At 36.9% G+C, this 19,730-nt stretch overlaps 1 long non-coding RNA gene across 2 annotated transcripts; it reads left to right on the plus strand.

Moving 5' to 3' along the window:
• The first annotated feature begins 8,411 nt into the window (after positions 1-8,411).
• Positions 8,412-18,505, plus strand: LOC141647718 (uncharacterized). Of its 2 annotated transcripts, XR_012545803.1 has the most exons (6): positions 8,412-8,689; positions 9,753-10,644; positions 10,740-10,809; positions 13,179-16,707; positions 16,803-16,872; positions 18,198-18,505. It is a non-coding gene; the product is annotated as an uncharacterized LOC141647718 (long non-coding RNA). The 2 variants fall into 2 exon arrangements; XR_012545802.1 differs by having other exon boundaries at positions 16,803-18,505.
• The last annotated feature ends 1,225 nt before the right edge of the window (positions 18,506-19,730 follow it).

The following is a 19,730-nucleotide window of genomic DNA, read 5'->3' on the forward strand; positions in this document are numbered from 1 at the left end:
CTCTTTTATCACTTGGTCGAAACGATGATTCCAACTCCGAGAAGCTTGCTTAAGTCCATAAATGGAACGCTTAAGCTTGCATACTTTCTTAGGATGCACAGGATCTATGAAACCTTCGGGTTGCACCATGTACAACTCTTCCTCCAAATAACCGTTTAAGAAGGCGGTTTTCACATCCATTTGCCAAATTTCATAATCATGAAATGCGGCAATCGCTAAGATTATCCGAATGGAACGTAGCATGACTACAGGTGAAAAAATTTCATCATAATGCAATCCTTGCACTTGAGTGAAACCTTTTGCCACAAGTCGTGCCTTATAGATATCTGGTTGCGCGTCTACAGAACGCTTTATTTTGTAAAGCCATTTGCACTGTAGAGGTTTTACCTTATTAGGTAAATCAACTAGATCCCATACGTTATTCTCATACATGGAGTCCATCTCGGATTGCATGGCTTCGAACCATAGCTTTGAGTCGGAACAGGCCATAACACCTTTATAGGTTGCGGGTTCATTACTTTCTAGAAGTAAAATGTCATTCTCCTCGACCATACCAATGTATCTGTCCGGAGGATGAGAGTCTCTACCCGACCTCTTAGGTTCCTCAGGAATATTAACCGTATCATCAGTTGGAGGTACAGCTTCCGCCATCTGTTCCTCGGTTGTTGGTTCTGGAATCTCCGACAGCTCGAAGGTTCTATTACTCGACTTGTTCTCGAGAAATTCTTTCTCTAAGAACGTCGCACTAGCTGCAACAAAAACTCGATGTTCGGTTGGCGAATAGAAGTAATGACCAAATGTTCGTTTTGGATAACCTATAAAGTATGTCTTGATCGATCGCGGGCCGAGCTTATCCTCGTGTCTCCACTTGACATAAGCCTCGCAGCCCCAAACCCGAATAAAGGACAAGTTAGGGACCGTTCCCTTCCACATTTCATATGGAGTCTTGTCGACAGCTTTAGTCGGACTTCGGTTAAGTATAAGAGCAGCTGACAAAAGAGCATAACCCCATAATGAATCAGGCACTAAGGTGTGACTCATCATGGATCGAACCATATCAAGTAAGGTTCGATTTCTCCGTTCGGACACACCATTCAATTGAGGTGTTCCAGGTGGAGTTAACTGCAAAACGATTCCACAGTCTTTCAGGTGTTGATCAAACTCATTTGAAAGATATTCGCCACCCCGATCTGAACGGAGTGCTTTAATCTTTCTACCCAGTTGGTTCTGTACCCTATTCTGGTATTCCTTGAATTTCTCAAAGGACTCACTTTTATGCTTCATTAAGTAGACATATCCGTATCTACTCAAATCGTCCGTGAAAGTGATAAAATATCTATAGCCATCTCTAGCGGTAATTGACATAGGTCCACATACGTCCGTATGTATGAGTCCTAATAGGTCACTAGCGCGCATTCCAACACCTTTGAAGGAAATTCGAGTCATCTTGCCTATGAGACATGATTCACACGTGCCATATGTAGAAAATCCGAATGCGGGAATAGTCCCATTATCGACGAGTTTCTTCACGCGTTTCTCATTTATGTGTCCCATTCGACAATGCCATAGATAGGTTTGATCTTTGTCACCAACCTTTAATTTCTCATTATTCATGTGTAATACTTCCGTGGTTTGATCCAAGATATAAATTCCATTCATGGAAACTGCTTTGCCATAAATCATTTCATTAAAAGAAAAAATACAACTATTATCCTTTATTGAAAATGTAAAACCGTCTTTTGCAAGTACGGAAACAGAAATAATGTTCTTAGATAAACTGGGTACATAGTAACAGTTATTTAAAGATAACTCAAAACCACTAGGGAGTTGGATTACATATGTCCCCTTCGAGGCAAAGAAGCAACTCGTGCTCCATTCCCGACTCGCAGATCCACATCACCTTTTTCGAGAGGTATGATGTTCTTTAGGCCCTGCAAATGATTACACTGAGATGAGAACCACAACCAAGATATCAAGTACCCAAGTTCAAACTTGCATGGTTAATCTCAATCATATGAATATAAGATGACATACCAACGAGAGAACGACGCGGCTCGCCTTGATGTCCTCACGGTAGACGGGACAGTTCCTCCTCCAATGTCCAGTCTTGTGACAATGGTGGCACTCTATGTCACCGCCCTTGCTCTTTGTCTTGCCCTGTGAGCCACTAGTCTCACCAGGCGCACTCTTACCGTTTCCTGGCTTCTTAAACTTTGGCTTACCTACAGCTAGGTCGCCATGAGCCTTGCCCTTACCTTTACCTTTGTTGTAAATCATGAGAACATCCTGCTTCACGCTCCCACTTAATTTCATATCCTTCTCGGTCTGTACGAGAAGGGAGTGTAGCTCATCAGGACTCTTTTTCAAGTCATTCATGTTGGGAAATGTGTCCTCAACAATAGTGCGATCACATGATTTAAATATCATAATTAAATCTCAAATTAAGAATACGTGAGGGATGATTCTTTATACAGTCAACTGACCGTCATTAATCGGTAATGATTGGCTAACTAGAGTTTGACATTACTGTCGTGTGACGGTGGTGGTCAGTTGATCCCTTTAGGTCACACCTATAGGATGAGGCCCAAATAGATATTTAATTAATTGTATACGTCTGATTAATTAATTTCTTAATTATGGGAGTGCAATTTTGCGTCTTATTTTAATGTGATTAAATAAAGATTAAATTTAGTAATTAAGCGTTAAATTACTAAATTAGTTGAGGTATTAATATAAGTTTTGAGGTAGAGGTAATTAGTTATTTAAAGTTACAAGAAGTTGTAATTTTAACTAACTAGCAATTATGAGACCCATTATATGATGATATAATGGTAGTATACTACTCAAAAAGTGGAGTGTAAATTATATTATTAATTGGAATATTTAAGTGTTAAATGATTACATTAATAATTAAAAAAATGTAAGATAATTGAACATATGACTTATAAGCATTTGTGGGACAAATGACAAAAGGCAAAAATGGACCATAAAGGGTCCATTATTTCGGCCAAATGAGAGCAAAAGATGCTCTTGTTTTGTCTTGTTCATTTTGTTATAACAATGTGTGATAGTGACTTATCCATGACATATCTTACAAAGCTTAAATCCTACACTCTACCTACACAAACAAAGACTAAAAACAAAAGGCAAAAGATTCCTCCTTTGCCTTATGCCAACCGGTTTTGGCATTACAAAAGGAGGAATTTTGGTTGCTCATTTTGTTACTTCTTGTCTTGCTAGTGAATGCTTATATCTCTCTAGCTTTCTCACATGCAAAATTCATAAAAGCTCTCAATAAATACTAATACACTAAATCTATTACTAGAAGTAGTAATATAAGAATATTAGTATTATTAAGGTAATATTTCTACTACATATCTAGTTAATATTAGTAGAGATTTTTGGGATTCATCTTGGGTGCAATTTATTGGAGTGGCTTCTAAACTTGGAGTCTAGGAGGATCATCCATCATTATAAGCTCAAGAACAAGTGAAGGAAGGTGACCTTACTTGTGCCCTTAATTTCGAACCAACCAACAATGTAAGGAACATTGTTTTTCTTATAAATCTTTCATTTTGTTATGCATGCACTAGATCTAAAGAACAAATAATTAACAAGTTAATTAGTTCATTATTAGAAGAGTCTAATAATAGGTATATGAACCTAACAATTCATATAGTAGTTCGCCCTGAAAAGGGCAAAACCATCGTGAAGAGAATGAAGCATTCGGTCAATGATAATGCTCTCACTGATTTTACAATTCAGTGCCTCCAGCTTCTCGACATTCTCAATCATGTGAAGAATGTGTGGGCTAACCGGTTGGCCCTTCTGGAGTTTCGCATCAAAGAAGCGACAAGTATGCTCATATGTAACGATCCTCGGTGCCTTTGAGAACTCGTTAGTGAGCGTGGTGAAAATCCTGTTTGCACCTTGGGCAATGAAGCGTCTCTGCAAATTGGTTTCCATTGCAAAGATGAGTACGTTCGTTATCGCACCCGCTTCCATAACGAAGTCACTATAAGCGAATGACTCGTCGGCTCCTGCATTTGGGCCTGGGTTGACCGGTATTGGCTCAGTTAAATACCTGAGCTTACCGTCGCAGATGGCAAGCATTCCGTAGTGCCGCCTCCGATCGCAAAATTGGACCCATCATTCTTGATCGAGTGGACTGATTCATTTGGTCCATGAACATTTTTAGCCAGGACGAACGATCTAGTGTGGCACTAGGCATTGGGATTGCGTTATTTCTGACCATTTGTTGTAACAAATATTATCGATAATAAACGTGTTCTACACTGCGAAAGAAGAATAAAATAATAAGCATGTGCATCGTTTTAATTTTAAGTCTAATGAGCTAATGTCATAACGCGAAGACTCATAAACATTTATACAATTGACCTCCCTCAAGAATTATATAAATGACCCCAAGACTCAATTCTCTGTAAATTGATAAGCTAACCTTTTAGCTAATTCTACCGTTAGAATTCTTGGTCGATAAATTTCTGTAAATACTATCTTTAGTCCATCATAATCACGAGAAACTTTTCGGACTATGATGTTGAGGTAAACTAAGTCAACACAACTACTTACCCAACGTAGAAGGGGTCATATTAGGCCTAACGACGAAGAAGGGATTCATAGATGTTTGCCCTTATAAAGACTAATCTCAATTTCCGTTTTATAGGAAGATCCCATCAAATTTTTAATTCATTTTAAGTGAACTATAATCTAGCATGCGAGAATGAATAAACTAAGGTGATGGCTTAAAGACTGTGACATCTGCATGTCCATGAAAACTAACATACAACCTATATGAGTCAATTTTCATGCATTTTAGAAGTAGGTGGTTTGGTTTTAGGCGGAATATGATGCAATTACTAACATGTGAATGAAAAGCAATAATAATGAAAAACGTAAAAAAAAACAGTAAAAGTCCTAGTGTGGCCTATCCTATCAAAATGAACAATAAATACAAGTTTGGAATCCATCTTTGGACCCGAGAAGCTTGTCTTGATGTTCCATCTTGATCCATGTAACGGGAGTGAGCTTCAATCTCCATCTTTAGTCTTCTTTGAAATTACAATAAATAAAATTACATAATTGACCTATTAATTACATTCTAATTTCAAAAACCCAAAACTAAAATAAAGGAGATTCGAGATCTCATAATTACATAAGAAATCATGTTTCCTTCATTACGAAAACATAATTTGACTAAGGTCACACTAAGTATTACAAATTACAACCGATTGCAAAAATAAATACGTAAATAAAATTCATTCATTCGATTCATTCAACAAAATTAAAAGCATCAACTAAAATAAATTAAACATACATAACACAATACATTAATTATGTTCATTAATTTATCCAAACCACCTATTTAAATTAAATTAAGTGACAATTCCGCAATTTAATCACATTAATTTCATACTTAATCCATATTAAACTTGTAATATGAATTCTATCCGTCTAAATTTTAAACCGCTTTAAAATAACTCGGTATCTTTAAACTGTGAACCGATTCACAATAACTAATTGGCCAAAATAAAATAAAAAACATAAACCAATTAAAATTGGTCTCGGCTGAAAATAAACAACAAAATTTTTTTTTATTATTTCAGCTCCTACACAGCCGAAAAAAAAAAACAGCCTACCTTTTTTTTTTTATTTGGCAATTTAGGAAAAACAAAAAAAACTTACCATAATTTTTTTCTCGGCAATATGGCAAAAAACAAGAAAACAAAACTTTCCCTTTTTTTTTTCTCTTTCTCGGTTTACCAAAAAAAAACAAAAATAATTTTTTTTTTCTCTACGGCAAACCCTAGAACCGTCCCTCCTTTTTTTTTCTTTTTCTTTTGCGGCAATATGCCCTAAAACAAAATTTGATGACTAAATTGTTTACCTTTGCTATTAGAACATGATTAGCATATGAAATAATGAACATGATTAATTCATATGCCAAAAACTATATAGCAAAAACAATCTTTTTATCGTAAACATGACGATTCCATTTAATTTTAACTTAATCTGCATTAAATCAAAAACTCCCAATTCTTCATATGATAATTTTAACTGATTATAAACTATAATATGAAAAATAAAGTGGAAAAATATAATCAAACTAAAATAAAAACGGCAGGAAAAACGGCACAAATGTTTTTTTTTTTCGAACCCTAAAAAAAAATCCGAAACCCTAAAATTTTTTTTTCCGAAAATCCTATTGTTCACATACAAATTTATGAAAATCATCAAGATTAAAATCGTGGCCTAGTGCTCTGATACCACTTGTGGGAAATTATCTGTATACTTCCCTTAAACTAGAAGGATTATAACGAGTTTAACAATGATGATCAATGGTCATAAACAAAATACATAAACAAAGTATAAGGATTTAGAATTAACCTTCGGTCCTAGCAAAATTGGCCTAAGAACAATATCAAAATTGATATTCGCCTATTAGTTGTACCCAAGACGATATGAGATATGCCCTTTGATTATGCTAGAAATCGATCTAAAATTTTCTGTAAAATTTAGTTGTTTTTATGTTTTTCTGATGAGAGAGAGGAGGCAAGGTCAAGAAAAAGCATTAGGGTAGAAATAATTCTCTCCCTTTCTTTTTATACTGACCGAATTATCGAGTTAATTAGGAAAGAATAATACTTTCCTAATTTTCGGCCATCAGACCGAAATAAGGACTATAAGCTCCTTATTTTTGGTCTTTCCAAAAATATATAAAGTTTGTTAAATTGTCATCTAGTGAGGATCGAACCCATGACCTCTTGGCTTGTGTACCCTCACTATTACCACTATGACACATTCAACTTGTTGATATTAAATACAACTGATTATATTTAATTATGAATTAACAGATTAATTCGTCCAAGCTAACATTACATATATTTAATTAGATATAACTTATTATATTTAATTTACGAATTGATGATTAATTGTCTCAACTAATATTATTTAATTTTCATTAAATAATTATCTCATCAACACATCGACTAACTTTTTAGTCATTTTGGGCATCAATGTGATTATATTTCTATAACCACATTTCTCAAACACATCCTATAGGTGTGACCTTTAGGGACCAGTTGATCACCGCCATCTGTATGATAATAACGTCAAACTTTCTAGCAAGCCAACCGTTATTAGGTAAACGTTAATCAACTGATTAAATATACGAAGTATACCCTTGTGAACCTGTAAGAGATTTACAAATGTTATCACACTAATTTGTGGAGGACACAAGCTCCAACATGCATCTCCTGCCGAAGCTCTGCTTTTGACTTATGATCTGATTTCGAAGCCTTTGAAAAAAGGAAAACGTTTTAATTTTAAGATGCTTAAAATTCAGAGTTAATGCCCCCGCACGAATTTTCTCTGAACCCAAGACTTTTGTTTTTGAATTAAATTTGATAAAACTAAGTAACACAATGATTTAGTACAAAAATAACTCTATTTGTAGCTAAAATAATTGTAATAACATTGGACGTAGCAAATATTATAATAATTACTCATATATGAGTAATAAAAGTAACAATAATAACAACGGGAGTAGTGAAAGTAATAGTAACAACGAGAGTAGTGCACTTAATCCTCCCCTTATATAAAAGTGGGTAAGGAAGTCTACTATTCCTAATGAACAGTACGGTGAACAGTTGGAATCAGATGGGCTGGGTCGGTGCTGGTATGCTGTTTTCGGGTTGCTGCAGCCCAGTCAATTGGGTCCAACTAATTCCGCATATGTCTTCTTGTCTTGGGCTTTGTCATGTTGGCCTTTTCCTTCTTGCTAATTATCATCGTCATCAGCATCATCACCCCTAGACCTGGCAAAATGGGTCAGACCCGAATGACCCGACCTGAAAAGGTTGACCCGAGACCCGAAAATGACTCGAATTTGCTTGACCCGAATATGACCCGAAACCCGAATTGACCCGACCCGACCCGAAAATTGTCTGACCCAATGTTGACCCGACCCGAGGTGACCCAATCCGAAAAGACCCGACTCATAACTGACCTGATCCCAAATGACTTGAAGTGACCCAAAATGACCCGGAGCGACTAGTACTAACTTATATAAATACTATATACATCAAAATAAAGTTTCATTGGTTACATAATCCCTAATAAATAGTTAAATTTACAAAATAGTATTTCTTAATCAAAATAGTATTAACTTAAGTGCTTAGCCGTTAACTCAAAAGCAACCCGACCCAAAATGACCTATACCCGAAAATGACCCGACCCGAAATGACCCGACAACAGGTCACCCGAAATTGACCCAAAACCCGAAAGTGACCCAACCCGACCCAAAATATGTGATAAACCCGAAATGACCCGACTCAAACTGACCCGACCCGAGTGACCCATTTTGCCAGGTCTACTTATTCACCCCACAATTAATCTTCATCCATGTCTCCTTCTTACCACTCACTCCTTCTCCCTCTTTTCCTCTCCATCACTCATTTCCCCTTTTACCTGTTTCTTATCTTCGCCTCGCCATCAAACCATAATCAAGTTTCTTCCTTTTTCCTCTCATAAAACCCTAATTTCTTAAATTGATCTTTACAAATTCAGAAATGAGTCAAGTATTTGATGTATATGAGCGACAGTGCTGCGAGCGAGCTACCTGTTAATTTTTACCAAAAATGTTCTTCTGTTTCTCTCCTCTCTTATCAAGGTAATTATTTCTTTTTAAATTCTCTTGAACGGTCAATGGCTTTAACGGCCTTCAATTCGATTGGGACTAATATTATACGCAAGTTCGATTCTATAGCAATTTAGCTCTTATCCTCTGTGATTCGAGTTTGGTTCAGTCCGGATATGTCTCTAATAATCTTCGTGTTTTTTTAGGGTTTCGATTTTTATGGATTAGTATATGCATTGCTGTTTATGTTCTTAATTTTTATGATAAAATCTCTGTATTTTCTGGAGATTGGTAATGCTTCTAATTAGAACATAAAAGGGATAAATTTTATAGAGAAAATGTAATTAGAACATAAATGAGAAATTTTTTATCGAGAATGCCATTGATAATGCTGTCTTTTATTGGATTGTATTATTCATGTTATTAGTAAGGAATTATTGTTTGAATTCTGTCTTTATTACAATGCTTGTTTTGAATGAAGTTAATGTATACTCTCGTCTCAGTCATTCGTTTGCCTTTTCTTATTCTTTGTGAGCCGGAAAGATTACTTCTATAAAGTTGCATTCTTTGACTTGTTTTATAATTTGATTTGAGTTTACCAGTATGTGAATCATCATGTGTCTAAAGCTTACATCTTTTTTTGCGCATATCTGTCGCAAACTTGTGACGGGTCAAGTACTACCCATGTGGGTAAATAAGCCAAAACAGATTGCTACCCACATGGGTAGTACTTAAGTACTTGACCCGTCACAAGGGAGACTTGCTTTTCTTTGCGTGCGTACTGCTTTAGCTATGTGAATTTGAAACTCGAGATTTTGTCATCTTTATGTAGGCGACTTTGTAAATGACAGTAAGATAGTAAATCATGTACATTTATTACAAACTATTGGTTGTTTACTTGTTTGCACTGTCAGTTTCAATGATAACATTTGATTCAGTATCAGTCCCTTAATTTAGTCGTCGTGCCATTAAGAAATAATTTTTCTTTGTTTTTGGTGTAAACGGGATGACTTGGTGCTCTTAGGATTACGAGTACTTAATATATAGTACAAAAATCGAGTTGTTGAATTAATCACTATTGTTTATTGAATGTCAGTCTGCAGGAGGTGCATTCACAAAAGGCTCTCAGATGCCGATGTTGAAGGTTGTCCTGTTTGTCACTTTTGAAAAGATTTTAATTCTTAGGATAAGTAACCTTTTTAAATGTTTTGGTTACCGATTTCAAAATTCCAGTTTTATTTTATATAACCTTTCATTTCTACTTTCAAGTTTCGAGGACGAAATTTTTTAAAAGATGGGGTGATTGTAACCCCCGCGAATTTTCCATTTTGACATTTAAAATTTGTTAAACCGTTTAATCACTTTATTATATATTTTTGAATTATTCAATTTAATTGATTTTATGTCAAACACGATTTTTATAAACGTATTATATAAAAGCTCATTTTTATAAAAATACGTATTATTAAATTATATTCTTGAGGTATAATTTATATAAGAATAAATGTATACATATTTTTGGTCGGACAGTAATAGTGACAGTAATAATAATAATCTCTGCTTAACTTCCGTCTAGCTATAGACCGTCACATTTCACTTTGTACCTGCTTTAATCCGGACCAACCAGAAATCGACAACATGCTCACCTACCCTCTTACACTCTACCTCTAAATATCTCCTTTATATATATTATTATATATTTTATATAACTCTTTTATTATTATTATTATTATTATATATTATTATATATATATTATTATTATTAATATTATTACTTTATTATTGTTGTTGTTTGTTCACGTCCCCACACCCCCACCTCCTTTCTTCTTCCGTTTCCTGCGAGAAACAAGAACAACAACAACACAAACACAGAGACGTACTACCCATTTTTAATCGACCCTTCAATCCCAGATTTCTCCCTCGTCTCTCAACCTTTTCCTCTAATTTTTACGCCATTCTCTTCCTCGTTCCTTCCTCATTCTTTTAAGGTAAGAAAACTTTGATTTTGTTGAAGTTTCGAAAATGGCATCTTATGACAAACTCGGTTTTATGACTCAAACAACTCGTTTTTCCTCCTTTTTAGTTAAAGACCTTGAAGACTGAAGAAAGGCTCGTGCTTTGGACTTTTTTACTCGGGAATTCGAGAGTTAAAGGTAACGGTGATAGGTTACTCGACAATGAGTCGATATTCCACCCCTTCAACTCGGTTTTTATACTCCTTTGTCGTAAAGTTTTACTCTTTAATTGCTGTTGATGTGAATATGTCCGTCTTGTATGACCCGTCTTCGCGATATCTTCGAGCTTCATTAGGATGAATTTTATGGTTTTATCCACGTTCTTGTCGTGCTTATTTCCGCCTAAACTCTGCTTCTATTCTATCTTAAGGTTGAGTCGAAATGGACTGTTTACTCCTTTGTTTGGGAACGGTTTTACTGTAACCTTAGGACTGCTTTGGGACTTTGGTAGTGAGGATTAATTGGACTGAAGTTGGAACGGTTTTTATGGCCCTCGAGTCTGTTTTGAGCTTACCTCATACGTGAGTATTTCCGTCTTAATTTTGTCTCAAGTGTTGTCTTAATACCACTCGATATGGGACTGTTTTTATGCGGGAAAATAGAGAAGTATGGTCCGTTTGGTGCTCTGTTTTGGGCAGGGACATGAGAGGCCGTGTTGGGTTGTTCCATGTAGTTTAGTCGCCCGTCATTGGCTCGGTTTTATATGGGTTGTATGGGTTGTGGTTGGCTCGGTCTTGGACAGAATTATCGAGTTGCTTGACACGGATTCGGGTGGTTGTTTAGGTTGTTTTGTCACGGTTCTTGGGCTGCTCATGGCTGCCCGTTTGGGTGGTCTTTGGTGGTTGCTTTGGGGCTGATATGGTGGCTAAGGTAGTGTGCGCAAGTGGTAGTTTTTGGGTCTGGTATAGGTGGTGGACGTAGCTTGGTTGGCCTAGCTGTGGCCTGGCCGTGGCCTACTGTTGGCCTGACCGTGGCCTGCCGTTGGCCTGCTGTGGCCTAGCAGTGGCCTGCCGTGGCCTGCTGTAGCCTGGCAGCAGCCTAGCAGTAGCTGGCTGTGGCTAGGCAGTGTTCTTGCAGTGGCCTGGCAGTGGCCTGGCCGTGGCCTAGCTAAGTCACGAGTTTGAGGCCTGTGTAGTTGGTTGTTAGGCCGAGTTTAAGGTTGCCAAAATAGCTTTTGAGCCGTGTCTATAAATTGTTGGGCGCTAGTTTGGTTTATATAAAATATTATTAATTCCCGTCTCGTGCTTTATATAACGTAATCCGTTAAATATTGTTCTTTATATATATACATTTCTCTCACATGATCAATTTGTTGGGCTTCACATGATTATATGTTTGAATCTTACATGAGTATTAAGTTGGGTCTAACATATCTTGTTTGTTGGGCTTAATGTGATTTAATTGTTGGACTCCTTATAATTTATTTATTGGAGTCAATTGGACTTGGTCACATTTTATCCCGTATATTTCATATAACGTAAATTATTCATTGTCACTCATTATATCTTATTTAACCGGCATATTAAATTATAGAATGGAATGTTTAGTAACATAACACAAGTGTGAGATATTTATTATAGTACTGGTAAGAGTCATATTCTTGATAATGCCTTGTATTGTTCTGTTGTGAGAGTCTTGGTACTATCGGATACTAGAGGTGAGCTATAAGCCCTCTAGTTGCGATATGATCGTCGGGATTGATGTTCCCATCCGTACTTATGGTGAGATGCAAGCCATAAGTATGAATGTGACATTAGTGATCCTGTGTCATGTGACATTCTATCGTGTTTATGCTTGCTTGATCATTCTTACTCTTATTGTGACTCAAGTGTAACGTTTTACATTGTGTGACGACTTGACATTCCTTATTTACCCTTTCGGACCTTTGGTTACGGATATGTGTGCCATGTTTCCGGATTGGGTTATCCTTCCGCCTCTTCGGACCTTTGGTTACGGACTGTGTGCCATATTTCCGATTTGGGGTTACTCGACCTTTGGTTACGGTCTGTGTGCCATGTTTCGAGTCTTGGATGCGGATAGGTCACCGCATGTTGAATCGGGTGACGTCCATCCCGAGAGTCTGGATCCAGGTTTAGACTAGGACCGTATTATGATCGTCGTCCTACCAGGAGGTTGGAGTCTAGGATGTAGTCTTGTGTGTAGTATCTCAGACATGCTTTAAAGGTAGCCTCTGAGCCGGATACTCCGTCTACACTTTGTGTCGGTCTTACACTTGTTGAGTCGTGTCAATATGAGTTGGTTGACTTGGTTGTTCTATGCCCTTGATTGCATATTTATTCTAATATATCATGCCTATTTCATTAAGAAAGTATTATGCCTATCTCATCATGATTAATCAATTATGTTCTCTTGTTCTTCATTGTTCATATATGTTGCATGATCAATATATTTAGTTAAGTGTTTGTTTACTTGCATTTCGACATATTGTGGCTGGGAGAACCTTGAGTTACTCCCCACTGACTGTGGCGTGTTTACATGAATGACAGGTTGTGAAGATGCTTTCGTGGGGAAGACGTGTGGGCTAGCGAGAACTAAATCTTTGGACCTTAGTTGCTAGTTTAGATACCCCTTATATGTTTATTCGTGGGATATCTTTTCCCTTCTTTCTGGACTTGGGTTGTAATAACCTAAGTTTGTCTATTATTGTAATTGTTTCATTTCATTAGTGGCCCCCGCGTGTTAATATTTAACTAGTAATAAAAGTTTTTAAATTTTCCCAAATTTCCGCTTTAATTTAATAGTTATATTTTCCGCTTTATCGCGGGGTGTCACGGTTGGTATTAGAGCATATGTTGCTCCCGACGCACACACGTGTACCCCAAATTTAAATTTGAACTTGACCTTGAATAACGAATGAGAGATGGGTAGACTTAAGGACCTAAGGTGGTAGCCTGTAATGTGTTTGCTCTTTGTTAGGTTCTAACATGTTTGTTGATTGTCATTTAAATTTTGTTGTGCCCTTGGATCAATGACCGTGAGCTTACCTACGTGAAGATCAAGACTTGGTGCCTATTGTCGGGAATTGAAGACTTGTTCAACCTTTGGAGGATGCTTCTACTTCATCAAAGATATTTCTCATTCTTTTGTACCTTGCCTTATTCTTTATCTCTTGGTGCTTATCCTTCTTCTAAACTCTCTTCTGTTTTGCTTTGAAAAAAAAAAAAAAACTACTCTCGTACCCCTAACTTATCCTTTGTTCCTTGCCTATCCTCACTTTTACGCCTTTTGATAGTACTCTTCTTTTGAGGAATGTTGACCTTGGTTGAATAATCTGACTTTTGTGGAGTTTGTTTGTGGTTGACCCTTAACCCTAATTTTGAGAGGTTGTGATGTTGGAATGACTTAGGTAGTGTGATGGGACATACTTAGTAATTCTTATACCTAGTTCCTTGATAAAGCGAGTATATTTGATTGGTGGATTCTGTGTGTCAAGTGTGAGCCGCATTTGTTACTAAGATTTTAGAACTTGGCTTTGTTGTTCATGTTTGGGATTTGAAAGGCTTGGGAAGTGTAGTGAGACGTGTCTTGGGATACTAGTGCTTAGTACTTGACTTAAAATGGATGAAATTGAATGGTGGATTTGAGGATGTAGGATTGACTAAGTAAGTCGAGTTTGTGATTGGCTTCCATAACCACTTTGGATATGAGGGTTTGATAATGTAGATGTTACCATATGAGAAATGCTAATTGTGGGATTATTAGTTGACTCTTGAGAGTTCTCCAGTTAAGAGAGGCTTAGTATTGAGAAGTATTTGTTAACCCTATAGTTTTATAAACCTTGAGGTTGTATTGAGTACCTGAGTTGATGGGATGATGTTGTAGATGAGGGTAGTTCCGCTTTTGGGAATCCCTAATAAGTAAAAGGATAAAAGGACTCGAGATCCTATTGATTTTTCAAACTTAGGTGATTATGCATCTTTCTCAAAAGAATGTGTAGTAGGATGAACTTTCATGGAAAGAGTTTTAGGTTGACTTGTTACTACCTTGCTTTGAAATGAGAACCTTGTGGAATATTTGAGGAACCTGGAATTTAGAGCTTGGTATTGGGATTTTTGATTGAGGGTTGTACCATTTTGAGAAACTCATGGTTGACACTAGTTGGATATAAGTATAGCTTTGTTGGGAACTTTGACTTTGATCTTGTGGAAGTTGTTTGTGGATATTTGAGATTTAGAGTGATGAGATTACACTTATAGTGGAGTACCCTGTTTCAGGGAATAGATTAGGATGAAGTAACATGAGTGTTTTGAGGAAATCTTTGGGAGTGTTGTGGTTATAAGTTTTGTTGTTAAAAAGTTTTCGGAACCGTTTAGGCTGATGTTGTTATTTGGGATTCGAGTACTTGGCGTTTCCCTCTTGTCTAATTCCCTTCTTCTTTGACCATAAGTGTTACCGTTCGTACCTCTCTTTCTCGCTTCATCATGCTCCTCCTTTAAGTTTGACACTCGTAAACTGTGAAACTCTATCCTTGACCTCCTTGTTGACCTTACTTCGAACCTTACCCCTAGGAAGTTCATCATAGCTCTCTTGTTGGTTAAGTTTGAACTCTCTTAACGTACTTTGGTTTTATGCTATCTAAGTTACCTTCCTTTTTGTACAACTTCTAAACTTTCAAGCTACCAGTTTTGATTAGTTGTTAAAAGTTGATGTTACTTTTGCAAAACCTTACCTATTTTAGAGTTTTGAAAATGAAAATTTGATTTAATTCCATATGTGTTCCTTGGGTATAGACTTCTTTAACATGATTTTAATTGCTAAACCCGAGATCTCTTTAAATTTTATCCAACTTCTGTTAACTTTGATCTATTTATGACTTCTTTGTCAAAGTTTAATACTATATTTTCGGAAATTGACCCCTTTTTGAAGATCAACAATGAATCTTTCAACTTCCATTTGGCTTTTGCAAAAGAAAATTTGAGTGAATTACCTTTCTCTTTTGATTTTAACGTTGATCGGAGGTTAGAACTCGTTATTGGAGACGTTTGATAACTTGTTCTACGCTTGTCAGCGAATGATTTTTCTTTCGAATTTGTCTCTGACTTGGAAAGTTAGAGTTCTTGTGTGCACGACAAGAGCAATTTCGATCCATTAATGAGACTTACACTTTTGAAAACTCTCCGTTAATGTTTTTGAAAGTGTTTTGATTTTGATTTCTACAAATGATTTGCCTTTCGACTTGGTTCTGTCGGAAAATTTCAGTTGAAACTTTTGAAAAGATTTTAATTCTTACGATAAGTAACCTTTTAAATGTTTTGGTTACCGATTCCAAAGTTCCAGTTTTATTTTATATAACCTTTCATTTCTACTTTCAAGTTTCGAGGACGAAACTTTTTAAAAGATGGGGTGATTGTAACACCCGCGAATTTTCCATTTTGACATTTAAAATTTGTTAAACCGTTTAATCACTTTATTATATATTTTTGAATTATTCAATTTAATTAATTTTATGTCAAACACGATTTTTATAAACGTATTATATAAAAGCTCATTTTTATAAAAATACGTATTATTAAATTATATTCTTGAGGTATAATTTATATAAGAATAAATGTATACATATTTCTGGTCGGACAGTAATAGTGACAATAATAATAATAATCTCCGTCTTAACTTCCGTCTAGCTATAGACCGTCACATTTCACTTTGTACCTGCTTTAATCCGGACCAACCAGAAATCGACAACATGCTCACCTACCCTCTTACAATCTACCTCTAAATATCTCCTTTATATATATTATTATATATTTTATATAACTCTTTTATTATTATTATTATATATATTATTATTATTAATATTATTACTTTATTATTGTTGTTGTTTGTTCACGTCCCCACACCCCCACCTCCTTTCTTCTTCCTTTTCCTGCGAGAAACAAGAACAACAACAACACAAACACAGAGACGTACTACCCATTTTTAATCGACCCTTCAATCCCAGATTTCTCCCTCGTCTCTCAACCTTTTCCTCTAATTTTTACGCCATTCTCTTCCTCGTTCCTTCCTCATTCTTTTAAGGTAAGAAAGTTTTGATTTTGTTGAGGTTTCGAAAATGGCATCTTATGACAAACTCGGTTTTATGACTCAAACAACTCGTTTTTCCTCCTTTTTAGTTAAAGACCTTGAAGACTGAAGAAAGGCTCGTGCTTTGGACGTTTTTACTCGGGAATTCGAGAGTTAAAGGTAACAGTGATAGGTTACTCGACAATGAGTCGATATTCCACCCCTTCAACTCGGTTTTTATACTCCTTTGTCGTAAAGTTTTACTCTTTAATTGCTGTTGATGTGAATATGTCCGTCTTGTATGACCCGTCTTCGCGATATCTTCGAGCTTCATTAGGATGAATTTGATGGTTTTATCCACGTTCTTGTCGTGCTTATTTCCGCCTAAATTCTGCTTCTATTTCTATCTTAAGGTTGAGTCGAAATGGACTGTTTACTCCTCTGTTTGGGAACGGTTTTACTGTAACCTTAGGACTACTTTGGGACTTTGGTAATGAGGATTAATTGGACTGAAGTTGGAACGGTTTTTATGGCCCTCGAGTCTGTTTTGACCTTACTTCATACGTGAGTATTTCCGTCTTAATTTTATCTCAAGTGTTGTCTTAATACCACTCGATATGGGACTGTTTTTATGCGGGAAAATAGAGAAGTATGGTCCGTTTGGTGCTCTGTTTTGGGCAGGGACATGAGAGGCCTTGTTGGGTTGTTCCATGTAGTTTAGTCGCCCGTCATTGGCTCGGTTTTATATGGGTTGTATGGGTTGTGGTTGGCTCGGTCTTGGACAGAATTATCGAGTTTCTTGACACGGATTCGGGTGGTTGTTTAGGTTGTTTTGTCACGGTTCTTGGGCTGCTCATGGCTGCCCGTTTGGGTGGTCTTTGGTGGTTGCTTTGGGGCGGATATGGTGGCTAAGGTAGTGTGCGCAAGTGGTGGTTTTTGGGTCTGGTATAGGTGGTGGACGTAGCTTGGTTGGGCTAGCTGTGGCCTGGCCGTGGCCTACAGTTGGCCTGGCCGTGGCCTGCCGTTGGCCTGCTGTGGCCTAGCAGTGGCCTGCCGTGGCCTACTGTAGCCTGGCAGCAGCCTAGCAGTAGCTGGCTGTAGCTAGGCAGTGGCCTTGCAGTGGCCTGGCTGTGGCTTAGGTAGTGGCCTAGCTAAGTCACGAGTTTGAGGCCTGTGTAGTTGGTTGTTAGGCCGAGTTTGAGGTTGCCAAAATAGCTTTTGAGCCGTGTCTATAAATTGTTGGGCGCTAGTTTGGTTTATATAAAATATTATTAATTCCCGTCTCGTGCTTTATATAACGTAATCCGTTAAATATTGTTCTTTATATATATACATTCACTACTACAATTATGGGCTAAGAGGACGCCCCTTTGATGTGACCATAATTAGCGCATATTTAGCCCCCGAATTAGCCTTGTTTCCATGCTTTTTAGTGCCTATTTGGGTCATTTCTTATCTTTAGTTCTTTGTTTTGCATATTCTTTGAGATTTTGATCCCTTGGTAGGAAAGGAGTAAGAATCTTGCATTTTCATGGCAAAACGAGGCTAAATTGATTGTATTCAATGACCAAGCATCAAGAAGAGACAAGACTAGAAGGCCTTTGTTCATATCATAGTAGAAGAAAAATGTTGAGAAAGGATCCTTGCGTCCCCAAGGAAATCCCCAAGGAATTTATGAAGAAAAGGGAAGAAAAGTAGAAGAATTGACGCTGACCAACAATCCGAACGGATTGCAGACAATCCGCCCGTCCAGCCAGAACAATCCGAGCATCCCTCCTTGGAATCCGCTCGGATTCCCCCTCAACAATCCGAGCGTCCCTCTCCGAATCCGCTCGGATTGCACCGCCAAATCCGCCGTCCCGGCCTAATCCGCCAGGATTCCGCACAAAGACGGATTTCATTCTTCAAGCTACGAAAAGAGAAGCCCTTCTCTCAGAAAATACCGGGTCCTCCTTGCTCAACTTAAAAAGTGTAATTACTAGTTTAGCCCTTAGTTAACCCTAATGCATCCTCCCTAATTTTCACTATAAATACCCCATTAGGCTAATTAGAGGAGCATGTTCTTCTTATCAATAATTAGTGTAGTTAATATCAATCAAATCTCTCTTCAATATTGTAATCAAGTATTAATCAAGTTTTAATCCAAGTTTTAGTTCTTTAATCTCTCTCTTGTTCTTCCTTTATTTTGGGTAATTGAAGATTATTTGGGTTATTATTGGGAGATTGACAACCTCTCAATCTATCATTCAAGTACTTCTATTATTCTTGCTTTATTATTGGAATCATTAGTAGGTATAATCTCTTAATCCCTTTTTAATTATTGTTAATTACTTTCATTTATTCATCATGTTTCATATTGTTGGTATGATTGACAACCTTGCTAGCATGATCAACATGATAATGAGTGAGTAGTCTCTTAGCTAGGGTTTAATGGGTGATTAGGGGAAACCATCATGGGGAATGATTCATGCTTAAATCAATATGCTTTCATATCTTATTTGCTTGCTTGTTTTGATCTTAATACATGCACATGTTATATTTGATGAAATGCTAAGCCTATGAATCCTTGCATTTACTATCATCTCCTATCCTTTCAATGAGACTTGTAAGACATAACCCAACTCGAGTCTCATTAGACCATGCATGTTGTTGAGTAGGGAAGATTAAGTCGACTTGTAGGTGTTGTACAATCTAATCGATTCGGCTCCCGGGACCCAAACTTTCCTAGGATTGTAAGATATAACCCAACTCAATCCATCACAACAATAATTGCTTGCTTATAATTTGAGAACATGTTTGTATGATCATATCCCATGATTCCCCTATGATCCCATGACACCCTAGTGCTTTTAATCAATTGTTTACACCCCTTATTTTATTCATCTTGCTAGTTTATTTTCATTGTTATTCTAGTTTAGTAACCTTCTACACCAACCCAATTTGTGACACCCCTAGACACTACTAGTTACAATAGAATTCTCATTTCAATACCCGTCCCTTGGGATCCGACCTTTACTTGCCTCTTTACTAATTGTAGA

The sequence above is a fragment of the Silene latifolia genome, chromosome 3 (assembly GCF_048544455.1).
Source record: "Silene latifolia isolate original U9 population chromosome 3, ASM4854445v1, whole genome shotgun sequence".
Classification (NCBI taxonomy): domain Eukaryota; kingdom Viridiplantae; phylum Streptophyta; class Magnoliopsida; order Caryophyllales; family Caryophyllaceae; genus Silene; species Silene latifolia.